Consider the following 14,090-nt stretch of genomic DNA (forward strand, 5'->3'; position numbering starts at 1 on the left):
ACTATTTCTGAAAAATAGCACAATTAGAGAAGCCACATTACCTGATTTCAAGATTTACTATAAAGCTACAGTAATCAACAGTGTGTAAAGGACAAATGGAAGACTCACATCAATGGAAAAGAATACAGAATCCAGAAGTAGACCCAAGGTATATGATCAACCGACTTTCAACAAAAGTAATTCAATGGAGAAAAAACAGTCTCTTCAAACAACAACAACAAACGCGTTGGAACTACTGCTTATCTAAAAACAAAAAAATAAATCTCAGGGGTGTCTGGGTGGCTCAGTTGGTTAAGCATCTGACTTTGGCTCAGGTCATGAGCTCACAGTTCATGGGTTCTAGCCCCACGTCAGGCTCTGTGCTGACAGCTCAGAGTCTGGAGCCTGCTTCAGATTCTGTGTCTCCCTCTTTCTCTGTGCCTCCCCCGTTCATACTCTGTGTCTCTCTGTCTTAAAAATAAATAAACATTTTTAAAAATTTAAAAAACACAAATATAAATCTCAATCCATGCCTTGCACCATTCAGAAAAATTAAGTAAATCATAAAACTAAATGTAAAATTTTAAACTATAAAACTTCTAGGAGAAAATTCAGGGGAAGTCTTTTTGTTTAGGTTAAGCAAAGATTTTTCAGATACTACACCAAAAGCACAATCCATTAAAGAAAAAACAACTGGAACATTATCAAAAGAACTGCTGTTCTAAAGACAATTATTATTAGGAAACAAAAAAGCCACAGACAAGAAGAAAGTATTTATAAACCATAATCATGTATCTGATTCTAAAATGTATATACAACTCTCAAAAGTCAATAATAAAGCAAATAATTCAATGTTTCTAATTGGCAAAATAACTGAATACATTACCAAAGAATGGCAAATAATCACATGAAAGGATGCTTAACATCATTAGTCACTAGGCAAATGGGGAAAAAAAAAAAAGGCTACATTCTGTATGTTTCCATTTGCATGACATTCTTAAAAAGGCAAAAAACCATGGACACAGAAAACAGATCAATAGTGTCCAGGGCCTGGGAGTGAAAAACGGGTTGACTACAAAAGGGCTCAGAAGAATTTGGGGGATAAAGAAACCATTCCATACATATCTTGACCGAAATAGTGGTTATGCAAATGTATACATCTGTCAAAACTCCCAGAATGCTACTGAATTTTACTGAATGTAAATTATACATCAAATAAAGAATGAGAAAACAGAGACTAAAGAGATAACGTACTGAGTAAACTTTGATTTTACCCTGGTTAAAAAAATTTTAAACCAACTGTAAAAAGATATTTGCAGGACAAACAGGAAAAGTTGAAGATGCACTGAATAATATTACTAGACTTGTTAATTTTTTTATATGTGACCATTGCATTTGGTTATGCTGAGCACAAAGATCCAGATCCACAAACATTTTCTATAAGAGGCCAGATAGTGAATGTGTGGCTTTCTGGGCCTCATGGTCTCTAGTAACTATTCTGTCACGGCAGCACCAGATTAGCCACAAGCAAATGAGTACTGTCATGTCCCAATAAAACTTTATTTAAAAAACAGGCAGTAGGCCAGATTTGGCCTGAGGGCTACAGTTGGAGAACTCCTAATATAGACAAAACTACAATGACATAAAGCAGAGTAGCAGTTGCCTGTGGTGAGGTAGGCAATGGGTAAGGGTTGAGGGGAAGAAGTGGCCAGAGAGCGGCATGAGGGAACTTTCTGGAATGATGGAAATGCTCCATATTTTGATTATACTGTTATCTGTATGGATACATTTGACAAAACTCATCAAACTCTATATACTTAAAATGGGTACATTTTATCATACAAATAGTATTTCAATAAACTTGATTTGTTTTAAAAAATTATTCTTTCCAGCTAATAGCATCAATAATGTGAAAAGCACAGCCTTCGAGCCAGAATACTCTTGAGTTCAAATTTTAGTTTAATAGATATGTGATCACTGTCAAATCACTTTGGGGGCTGTTTCCTCGTAGTAAAACAGCTTAACAATGCCTGACTCATAGGCTGATTTTCAAAATTAAGTAAGAAATGTAGGTATCAGGTGCCTGGGTGGCTCGGTCAGTTAAGCATCTGACTCTTGATTTCAGCTCAGGTCATGATTTCACAGTTCATGAGTTAAACCCCATGTCAGGCTCTGCGTTGAGAGTGCAGAGCTGGCTTGGGATTCTCTCTCTCTCCTCTCTCTGCCCTCCCCTGCTCTCCCTCTCTCTCTTAAAAAAAATAAATAAAATAAAATAAAATAAACGTAGGTAAGACACACAGTATAACATTTGGCACATAAGAGACACACTCCTCTGATCTGAGTAAACCAATTAAAAAAAATAATTGAAGAAAATGAGTCAGTAAAGATCAGACAACCACACTAGCCTTCTTTTGTACTCTTGAAATATTCTGACATTCTTTGTTCACTGTTTATTGTGGTTTAACCTGACTTCAGGAACTGGCATCCAATGTCAGTTTCTGTGATTTCACAGTAACTTGGGTCTAACAGCAAGCATCTTGAACTGAAATTTCTTTAGAAATTTACTCCATGACAAACATGTTATAAAAGGAAAACTGAGAAGAGCCAAAAGTAAAATGTATCAATTTTCCCAAGCAAGGAGAATGACAATAAATACGGTATATTTTAACTATCTTTTATAAAGAAAAACCAATATAGTTGGATGTTTCCCCCTTTTCAACTAGGATTTAAATTTTATCCAAACCACTAAGCAACCAATAAAGTTACCAAATGATATAGCATTTGTATAGCAATTTATCGCAAGGTTTCACACAACAATAGCATGTAGTAGATAGAAGATGATTTATATTAAACATGTTTTTATTTTACAAGTAAGAATCTTATGTCTGAGACAGATGAAGTGGCTTGTTCAAGGACATACAGCCAATAATGGCAAAGTCTGAATGTGAAGTCAGATAGGCAGCTTCATATCATGTGATTTTTCAGAGATCACCATCCGAGAATCATCTTGGGTTCTGCAAAATTCTTTACCTAACTCCTACGTGCTTTCCCCCTAACTCGGCATCTTTAGTTGTCTAAAAGATAAATCAATTACATACAGTGTGACATACCTAACCCTTCAGGAATAACTAACTCACCATTTGGGATTGGTAGAAGCTACAGCAGAACACGGGCTTATGATGTCACTAGAAGTGAAAATTCAAAAGCATGTTTCCAAAAGAGCCTACGGGGTGACATAAATGGTAAACTGGTAGATTCCTCACACTTTCTCCTTTTCCCCACCCCAATAACCACATCACAGAAACAGGTTGATATCCACCTTTCCCAGGCTCTGGACATAGCTCTGCGGGGTAAAAAAAGGAAAGTATGCCATCACTCCACATAAATGTGCAAACAATCATCTCAGTACCAGGTAGTCCACTGTCCCAAAAGGCCTGACAAAATGGGTTATCTCTTCATCTTCTATTTATTATGTCCCAATCAACCCATGGGTGGATTTCAAGACCATAGACGGGAGGATGTCCAAATGAAACCAACTCCCTTCCACAAACAGCTTCCTCCTCTCTCCCCATTTACAGTGGTAAGACAGGCTGACAGTGACTCAGGAGCCCGCTTCCAAATGGATGCCTGTCGCCACCAGTAATAACCAAGTCTATTCAAGTGCACTTAAATATTAACTTTGAAAGAAAAGATTATCAGAAAGTTCAAGTTTATTCATCTCGCTTTGTCAGGGATGTTTTTTCCTCAATCTGAGAGTCTGATCAGATAAAACTTTTAAAGGTTTACTATAAACCCTCCATGGCTGAACTTTTTACCCTTATTTTATTTAAAAAAAAAAAAAAAAAACTAATGGCAAGATGAGCTTCAATATACACAAATGTCTATCACAGGGGCACCTGGGCGGCTCAGTTGGTTGAGCATCCGATTCTTGATTTCGGCTCAGGTCATCCTGGGCTCATGGCATTGAGCCCCGTGTCAGGCTCTGCACTGAGCGTGGTGCCTGCTTGAGTTTCTCTGTCTCTCTCTGTCTCTGTCTCTCTCTCATTCTTTCTGCACCTGTCCCTCCACCCCTGCACACTCTCTCTCTCAAAAGAATTTTTTATTAAATTTTTTAATGTTTATTTTTGAAAGAGCGAGAGAGACAGAGAGAGAGAGAGAGCGTGCAAGCAGGGGAGGGGTAGAGAGAGAAGGAGAATCTGAACACAGAATCTGAAGCAGGCTCCAGGCTCTGAGCTGTCAGCACAGAGCCCAACAAGGGGCTCGAACCCACAAACCACAAGATCATGACCTGAACCAAAGTCGGGCGCTTACCCAACTGAGCCACCCAGGCACCCCCAAAATAAAATTTTTTAATTAAAAAAAAAAGGAATGCCATTACAGATTAATAGTTCTAAAACAGATCTATTCTATTTGGTGCTGTGAGTATTGTACACTGAGCCAGTAAAACTGATTTGAATCACTGCTTCCTTCCGCAATTGGTGGCACCTTCAAAGGTGTTATCTTGAAGGGGAAGTAAGCGATTTGCTCACGTCTCTGAATTGTATTAACACTGTATTAACCCCCACTCCAGTTCTGTCTTACACAAATTTGAGAAATAGTCATAATCCCTCTCTCTCTCTATCATGTTTCAAGACTAAGGTAAAATAAGATAGAAAAGGTAGAACGGACTGGAAAACTCAGATATCCTATTACAAGTGTTGAAGATAATCCATCTCTCACCATTTCCTAAACACTGGAAACGCATAAGGTCCCAAGCCATTCTGCAAATCCCACTCCAAGACCTGTACGGGGAATGAGAAGATAAGTTTCTACTGCCATTCAGTAGAAACTAGCCCCTTAAATGAAAAAAATAATTGCATTTAACTAAAGAACACTCAATTCTCCTTTATGAAAAAAACAGCTAAACTGCTAACCTCAGAAGCATCAGCTTCTAAAACTGCTTCAAGTCACATAAAAAGGTATCAAAATTATTATTACACCTACCAGGTAATAGGCACCTACTTAATGTCTGGCACACTATTAAGTACCTCACATAGTTTCAGTTATTACAAAGAACAATGCCAAGTATGGTACCTTACACGGTAGGACCCAGAAGCTCGGTGGGATCAAGTGACCTGCTCAAGGCTCACAACTAGTCTGTGGAAGTGTGGGGATCTGAATCTCAGTCGTAACTAGCTCCAAAAATTGCGTATTCTTTCAAAACTGTGCGACCTCCCCATTTCACAATAGAAGAGGCAGAGATGTGAAATGCTTTGTCCGGTAGCCTTAATCATTTCACCAAAAAAGGGAGAAAATTTCTACATGAGAACCACTTTTTGAAAATCCAGGGTGCAGTATTTAAACTTCACTTCTTCTCAAGATGTAATTAGCAGATAAAAAGAGACGTTAGAAATCCTTTTTAAAGTTAACTAAATTTCATCACAGGTCTGCAAGGGAACAACAGTCGTTCTGGATAAGGTCCCAGAGTTAGTGGTTCTTACGTGCACTATCGCTAACTCAGTACCAAGCACTTCGCCCAATCCAAACGCACACTGAACACCTGTGCTGTGTTAAGGCTCCTTCTTGGCAAAGAGGGTACAAAACTAAGGAAGAAATAATGCCCATCACAGCCCTCAAAGAGTTAACAGATTAGGAGTCTATTTGTACTACAGATACAGTGGTAACTGTAATTAGGCAAATAAATGAAGTGTGAGAAATCCTAAAACAAAAAGTGTGTAGGACGCGGTATCACAGCTTAGCGAAGGAAAAAGCAACTGGCCTAGCTGTCCCATTTCGTTGGAAGTCCATTTGTTTACACAATGTCCCTCCCTGACAATCCCTTCCAACCTCCATGAACCTCCATCCGAACAATCGCCCTACGCAGGCGACTGCTCTAAGAGCAAGGATTGTGACTCCTAAAAGTGACCTCGTTGTTGTCGTTTAAATGTACAACGCTGATGCCACAGACATTTTCGTTAGCTTCATCAGGTGAAGAAAGTTGGTTTTTCAAGGTAAAACAAGGCCAACCGAACCAGAAAAAACCAGGAACCCTAACTTCCCCACATTACTCACTCAGCATGAGAAATCAATCAAAACAAACTGGCACACACAGTCTTTCTCAAATTTTTCTTTTTAATTTGGGAGATGGCAATGGGATATAAGAACTGGTATTAACGCATCCTGGTCAGTGTACCACTACCCCAACTGGACAGGCATTTAAGCTGGTCCACCTAGGGGACTTAAACATCGTAAGCCAAATTATTCTCACATCATAAGCCAAATGAACCAAATTCTGTAGGATTGAACCCAAAACCTGACAAGGATTGTATTTAATGCAGCCCGCAAATCACCCAAGAGACCAAGGAATACAAGAACTAGAATAGTAATTTATCTCAGCTGATCATTACTTCTTTGCAAACTTGCAAAAAAGTCACCTTTCAAAAAAGGCAGCATTTGTCCTGATATGAGCAATCCAAAGGTTTAGAAAAATAGAATAAGATGCTTCTTCTGAAAATAAAGGGGCGGGGAAGTGGGGAGACTGGAATTAAGAAAAAAAGGCACTGCTTTTTCCTTTAGATGTGTATGCCTGAAGCAATAAACTCCCAAAATAACTTCACCCAGGAGTATAAAAGCTGAGAAGGAACACAAAAATATTGCTCAATCTAACTTTCATTGTGAATTCCTCAGTCCACAGTAATATTTAAAAACGTAAATGTGATGAAATCATTCTGTTGGAAAACTACGTATTTCCAAACAAACAAACAAACAAACAAAAAGGCCAAAAAAACCTGTCTATCCTTCCTTCTGGCGAAAAAAAATTGAGAGTTTTCCCCGTTTAAAAAAAAAAAACTCTTCTCATATTGGTTAACTTTGGAAAAAAAAAAGTGTCAGTAAGTCAAAAACAAATGTTTTGTTACGGCTCGAAGTATGGCTGCACTTGAACTAGGTGGAGAGCTGAGCCCGCTGCCCTGTCCCCGTGCAGGTCCCCTCCGGCGGCGCGGCCCCGACCCGCTCCGCCCCGGAGCGAGCGCAGGAGGCGCCCCCCGGAGGCGGGCGCGGCCCGGAGTGTTTACCGTCCGTGTCGGCCCGGGGGGAGCGGCTCCCTCGCGTCCGCAGCACTTGTTCGCGCACCCCGGGGACAGGAGGGACCCTCCGAGGAGCCGTGGCTCCCGGGGCCGGGGGTGCGGGCCTCGCCCGAGGGGACCCCAGTGTCTGTGCCCCGCGGCCGCGCCCCCGGCCCCGGGAGTGGGGCGGCCCCGAAACCGGGCTGCGGGAGCCGGGAAGCGCGCCGCGGCCCCGGAGCAGACAATGAACGAAGGGGCGATGCGAGGGGGAGGAGGGGGCCGCGGAGGCGGGGGCGCTCCCCAACGCCCATTCATCCCCGCCCGCCCCCTCCTCCCCCCGCGGCCCCGCCCCCCTCCCGGCCCCCGCCCCCAGGAGCGGCCACAGCGGGAGGGGCCCCGCGCTCCGCGCCCGCGACCCCTCCCCAAATCACAAAACTTCCCCCAACTCCGCCAACTAAGTTGCGCTCTCACCGTGCGGCGCCCGGGGCTCCCCCGCGGGCCCAGCCAGAGCAGCTCCGCACCTTCGCCGCCGAGAAGGACAATAGGCGGCCGCTCACCCAGTAGCGGCGACGGCTTGAAGCTGCTACTTCGAGGCGACGAGCGGGCGCGACGGTCTCAGCGGAGCCCAGGAGCTTCACCGCGGCTGCTCCGGCTCCGCGTTGGCCCAGCACACAGCCCCAGCCCGCTCGCGCATGCGCCACAAGCTGCTCAGGCATGGGCGGGGCACCTAGGGAGGGCGGTAACGCCTACGAGCCCTCCCGTGAGTAAACGCGGAGAGAGCGGCCGTGAGCAGGGATTGCCCTTCAGAGCTGCCCATCAAGCTCCGGGAGGCCAATAGGAAGACACCTAGGCGGTGCGTTCAGGTTGCTAAGGGAGGCTGAGGTTGACCGCCGCTGCTGCGCGGCGGCAAAGTGATCCAAGCCGGCTGGCTGGCAGAGGCTGCTCTGGGAAATGCCCTCCCACCCTCTCCTCGCCGCCCTATCTCCGGAAACCGCCCTGCCTGTGTGTGCCAGTACTTACCTGAGCTGTAGCAGTTACTACACACATACTGAAATGATTTACTATTCTATTTCCTTCCACTTGCAACCGGAGAGTGAGTTTACTCTTCTGGGTGTCAGTGCCTCTGAGAGTCATTGTTAGGTAGTCAGCAAGTGTTTTATTGGATGGATGACTGGATGCATGGATGGCTTCCTGGCGGCATCAGGACTGTGACAGTGCATCCCATGAACTTTTGGCTAAGCGATCACCACAAAATCTTACAATCCTCCAGTTGCAAAGGACTTCAGAAATTACCTGGTGGCTTTTGAGAAACAAAATGCGGCCCACTGGTTCGAAGAAACTTCATTTTGATAGTTGTGTGTGGGGGTGCGCCTGTGTTTCAGTGTGCATTACACTGCGTATTAGGAGGGAAAATGCCTATTATATCAGACCATTATTTCACTGATGTTATTTCTTAGATTAAACACAAAGTTATAAAAAATGAATCCAATTAAAGAAAAATATTAAGTAAAAAATGAAAACACTTTTTATGCAGGTCAAGAACGTGCAAATTGATAGCAATTTAAGTAAGAACAATGGTTACTAGGATTAAAGTGTATGACTCTCTTTTTGGGAACCCTGAGTGAGGCAAGCTCATGACCCAGGACCTGAGAGAGAGGTATTGCGTATACATGCTGCATGTATCAGTCCCTTCCATTGTTGAGTGGCTTTGTGTCTTAGAAGTGCTCCTAGACTTGAGCTGAAATTTGCTTCCCTGTAAGTGGACCTGGTTCTCGCATATATTTTCCTAGTTTACCTTCACAGAATGAAAAATCTAGGCCAAACATTCCCAGTGCTTCATGTGATATTATTTCCCAACGACCTCATTGTGCTGCTCACCATCCTCAATACTCACTCTAATCTCTCCTTGTCAATATTTGAAAGGTGGCACACAGAGAGGAGTCTCCTAGATCCCAGCCCTGACTCTGCCACAGAGGAGTCCACCATGAGCAGGTCACCCCTCAAGAGCCTCTGTCTCCTGTAAAGCAAGGGACCTAACCTAGAAAATCACTTAGACCATAATATGTGATAATCCCATGGTCTTCTCCTACAGCCTGGCTAAGTCTGTTACAAAGGCAGCAGCAAATAAATGTTACCATGTCATCTTTCTAGTGACTGCTGACAATATCATTTCCTGTTCCCTGCCTCAGCAGGATTTACACCTTTCTGGTGGGCTGCATGCTACATCCAGGGGCCAGGAGGGGAGCAGCACTTTTTTAAAGTTTACTGTGCTACAAATCACCTGGGTAATTTTGTTAACTGTGGATTCTCAGTACGTCTGGGGTGGGATCTGGGATTCTGTTTATCTAACAAACTCCCAGGTGATACTGATGCTACTGGTCTGGGACCCCGCTTTGAGAAGGGTCTTCTCTAAATTTTCCAGACAGCTGAGTTTTGCATCTTCTTTGGGAAGTCCTAAGCAGTTATCTACAAGGCTGGCACTTTCTTGTTATTCAGATATTAGTTCTAATACCTCTCCTTAGAGGAAACATCCTTGGCTGGCCTATCGAAAAAAACTCATTCTCAACCAGTCCCTCTCATGCATATGACTCAAATTGTTCCATAGCATTTATCCCAGTCTGAAAATAGCTTATTTGTGTGTTTATTACCTCTTTCCCCCACTATAATGTATGCTCCCTTAAGTCTGTTTTGTTTAAACCCCCCCCCCCCATTCTCTTCCATCTATCATAGTGCTGGTGGAAACAGGAAGAACTCAAACGTTTTGCACGAGTGAATTTGTACAGAAGGAGCTAGTATGAGGGGTCCTCAAACTGAGTGTCCCTGATACTAAAGATTTGTTCTTCCAAAGGACACCAAATATCCACATCCAATGTGCCCCATTTCACCAGAAAGTGATGTAGTGGTTAGTAATTTTCTCACTTTCCTTAAGTAACTGTATAAGCCAGGAAAGATGCCAGGGCCTTATCAAGCAGTGGTAGGATTTTATGTCTCTGAACTATCTTTCCAGTTGACTTACAACTCTTGTTAACCTTAGAAATAATGTTGGCACAGGGCGCCTGGGTGGCTCAGTCAGTTAAGCTTCCAACTTCAGCCCAAGTCATCGTCCCACAGTTCATGAGTTCAAGCCCCGAGTCAGCCTCTGTGCTGACAGCTCAGAGCCGGGAGCCTACTTTGTATTCTGTGTCTCCCTCTCTCTCTGCCCCTCCCCAGCTCCCGGTTGCACTCTCTCTCTGTGTCAAAAATAAATAAACTTAAAAAATAATTTAGAAATGACTTCGGCACTTTTATTTTTCCAGCAAAAATAGGTTTATTTGGGAACAGCAGAGAATTGCAATTTTGGACACATAAGCTACAGCAGAACCACAGGCAAATTGCAAGACAGAAGGGAGTCACTCTTTTATACAGAAAAGAGGGCAGTGGGAAGGTTGTTATAAACAAAAAGTCCCATGAAGTAAACTGGGAGTTCAAAGTATAGTGGCTTTTCATTGGTTGAGTTGTGAGAGTCTCTCATTGGTTGGGCTGTTTCCAGGAGAGGAAGAAACCCTTCTTCCTACTGGGATCATGAACTAGCATCCCTGTGCAAGGTCTGGCTCAGATCTACAACTCACAAGGAGTGGTGGCTCATAAGTCCTCCCCTTGCCCACCCACTGACTCCATTCTAAATGAGGTTTCCTGTTATTAATTTTCACACTCTCTAATCGATTTACATGGTTTCTAATCTCTAAAAATATAGCAAGGATAAGTTCCAATTTACAGAGTCAGTCCCCGGTAATGCCAAAGTAAGGGGAAAACAAAATCAACACAGTTGGAAGGGACATGAATCTCTCTTGGTTTCTAAAATGTCAACTTTTGGAAATCAATCAATCAATCAATCAGGAAGCACTAGAACAAACTTGTCTCAGGGCTCTACTTTCATAACAGTGGACATTTTATTGCTTTTGGGGTACCAATAGTACCCTAATGTTGCTTTGAGGTAACTTCCACTTTCAGCCCCTTGCTTGGAGAAAAGCCACCACCACCCACATCCCCAATTCCATGGCTTTAGCGTGTGATCAGACCAGAGACAGTCAATGCATTACATACAAAGGCAACAATTATTAGTTCAGGGTTAGGCACATGACCCCAAACACACCAGTTAGGGGCAACAGAAGTAAATTCTACCCTCTCTCTGAACTATCAGGGTAGCTGATTGTGTTTTTCTCAAGTGGAACCTGGAAAGACACGCTCGTCACCCATCTTGTCACCAGGAGGAAAGCATCTCTTTCAATGAAGCCAGCATGGTGAAAAGGGAGAGAAATGAAGAAAAACAATGCCTAGGTGGCATCGATTGAACTGAATCTAGCAACACCTGAAGCCAGGACAACACATAGAATTTTCAATCACGTAAGCCAAAAAAGCCAGCCAGGGTGGAGAATTCCATCATTTGCATCCACAAAGTTTGTGGTTACTTATCACTGGTCAATTCCCTGACTGGCTTTCCCTTTCTTTTTTTATTTTTTTAAGTTTATTTATTTATTTTGAGAGAGAGAGAGAGAGAGAGAGAGAGAGAGAGAGATGTGGGAGGGTCAGAGAGAGGGGGGGAATCCCAAGCAGGCTCCACACTGTCAATGCAGAGCCCAGTGCAGGACTCAAACTCATGAACCGTGAAATCATGACCTGAGACGAAACCAAGAGTCCGATGCTTAACAGAATTAAGCCACCCAGGCACTCCTCCCTGGCCAGCTTTTCAATTCAGTTCACAAATAGATTAGCTATTGAGAGTTTACTGTGTGCCATGGGATTAGAGATGAAGAACAAGGTTCTTGGCTTTCAGGAACTCACAGTCAAATGAGGGAAATGGGCAAGCAAGCCAGCAAGGAAACAGAAATGTCAGCACCCTTATAGAAGCAAACTCAGGGTTCTGGGGGCACAGAGAGAAGAACTTCTGCTTACAAAGTTCAAGAGAGCAATCAGGAGGATGTGACAGTTATGCCAGGTCTCAGAGGACAATTAACTGGGTAAAGAATGGCAGGGCAGTGCAGGAGGCTTGGGTGCGTGTGCACAGGTAGCAGAGGACATTCCCAGAAAAGGAAGAGTAAATTCAAAGACATGGAGGTATCAGACATAGAGCACACATAGGAAACTGGAGAGGGAAGGAGTAGAAGTGAAGAAGTGAAACTGAGGGCAGTTAGCCGAAGCCAAGTTACTAAGGAGAATGGCATTTACTCTAAAAGAGGCCCCAGGGGTGGGGCGTGGGCCTGGGTGGTTCAGTCGGCTAAGCGTCCAACTTCAGCTCAGGTCACGATCTCACAGCTTCTGGGTTCGAGCCCCACATTGGGCTCTGTGCTGACAGCTCAGAGCCTGGAACCTGCTTTGCATTCTGTATCTTCCCCCTCTCTCTGGTCTTCCCTCATTCATGCTCTGTCTCTCTCTGTCTCTCAAAAATAAGTAAAAGTTTAAAAAAAATTTTTTTAAAGAGGCCCAGAGGAATTTCAAAAGATTTTAAGTAACAAAACAATGATGAGAACAGATTTTTCATCTTAGAAAGATCACCCTAAGCACCCAGTGCTTCAGCTAAATTGAAGTGGGGGATGAGGATAAGGGTGGGGGACACGGAAATTTCCAAGAGAAACTCTCCAAGTGAGAGGTTTTGCAGTCCACAACTAAGTGTTCACTTCTTGGGCTCCAGAGGGAAGCTTCCTTTGCTGCCTAACAGCAATGTATAGTGAGCCACGTATGTGATTTAAAATTTCCAGGGAGCCTGGGTGGCTCAGTTGGTGAAGTATCCGACTCTTGATTTCGGCTCAAGTCATGATCTCCAGATTGTGGGATTGAGCCCTGTATCGGGCTCCATGCTGACAATGCAGAGCTTGCTTGGGATTCTCTCTCTGCCTCTCTTTCTTCCCCTCCCCCTCTCGCACTCCTGCTTGTGCCTGCATGCTCTCTCTCTTAAAATAAATAAAATTTAATACATTAAATTAAATTAAATTAAATTAAATTAAATTAAATTAAAATAAATAAAGTTTAATAAAGTAAAATAAAATATTTCTAGGAACCACATTTAAAAAGTAAAAAGAAACAGATGAGATTAATTTTGATATTTCACTTAACCGAGTATGTCCCAAAGAGTATGATTTTAACATGTAACCCATAAAAATTTAGTAATGAGGTATTTTACATTCTTTTTATCATACTAAGTCTTCAAATTAATCCAGTGTGTATTTTACACTTATAGCACACCTCAATTCAGACTTGCCACATTTAAAATGCTCAAAAGTCACATGTGGCTGGTGGCTACTATACTGGACAGTACAGGTCAGGCTCACTGATTCACATATTAAGTCTCCATCTGGGAATTTGTTCCAAATCACATGTGCCTGGGGTCATAATTCCCCCACTATTTCTCTTTCACTTGCATTACCTGATTTATTTTTCACAACCCTGGGCTAGCACCATCACCCCCCTTTTCAAAGTCACTCAGGCTTAGAGAGGCTAAGTGGTTTGTGCCAAATCACATAGCCACTGATGGGCACAGCTTACCTTCTAAGGGTTGAAAACTAAGAAAAGGTCACTAACTCCAGCTTAGAATGGCACAATGACTAGGTCCTCCCTCGTTTGGGCTCTCTCAGCTGCCCTCTTCCCATCTCCATTTAGAATCATGAGGGTTCAGCCTATCTCAACAGAGGGGGTGCTTCATAAAGACCTATTTAAGCAACCAATCCTTTGTTCATAATATATTCCCATCACAGATTTCAAAAATTCTACAAGTACGAACTAAACAATGTTGAAAACACAGCATAGAATTAACATGTTGAATTACAGATAAATGCATAGTAAATGGTGTTTATCATTACAACGATTACCACCCAAGACAGTTGTAACCTTTTTAGGGATCTTGATGTACATTCTTTGCAAATAGTCCCCTAAAAAGGTTTTTGCTGTTTTATATCCCCACTGTTAGGGTGTTAGAGTGCCTAACCTCTCTGACTTAAGTTTTTCTGATATTAGAAAGACCAGGGCTTGGGGTGCATGGCTGGCTCAGTCAGTGGAACATGTGAGTCTTGATCTCAGGGTCGTAAGTTCAAGCCC

The 14,090-nt window shown here is 43.1% G+C and overlaps 1 protein-coding gene across 22 annotated transcripts in view; it reads right to left on the reverse strand.

Annotated features, from left to right (window-relative positions):
• Positions 1-7,718, reverse strand: part of AKAP13 (A-kinase anchoring protein 13) — a 335,560-nt gene extending 327,842 nt beyond the window's left edge. For all 22 annotated transcript variants that reach the window (XM_043554751.1, XM_043554750.1, XM_043554737.1 and 19 more), the window contains exon 1: positions 7,494-7,718. The gene's annotated coding sequence lies outside the window, so the exon portion shown is untranslated. The remainder of the gene's footprint in view (positions 1-7,493) is intronic.
• Between the last annotated feature and the right edge of the window lie 6,372 nt (positions 7,719-14,090).

Source organism: Prionailurus bengalensis, chromosome B3 (genome assembly GCF_016509475.1).
Source record: "Prionailurus bengalensis isolate Pbe53 chromosome B3, Fcat_Pben_1.1_paternal_pri, whole genome shotgun sequence".
Lineage (NCBI taxonomy): Eukaryota > Metazoa > Chordata > Mammalia > Carnivora > Felidae > Prionailurus > Prionailurus bengalensis.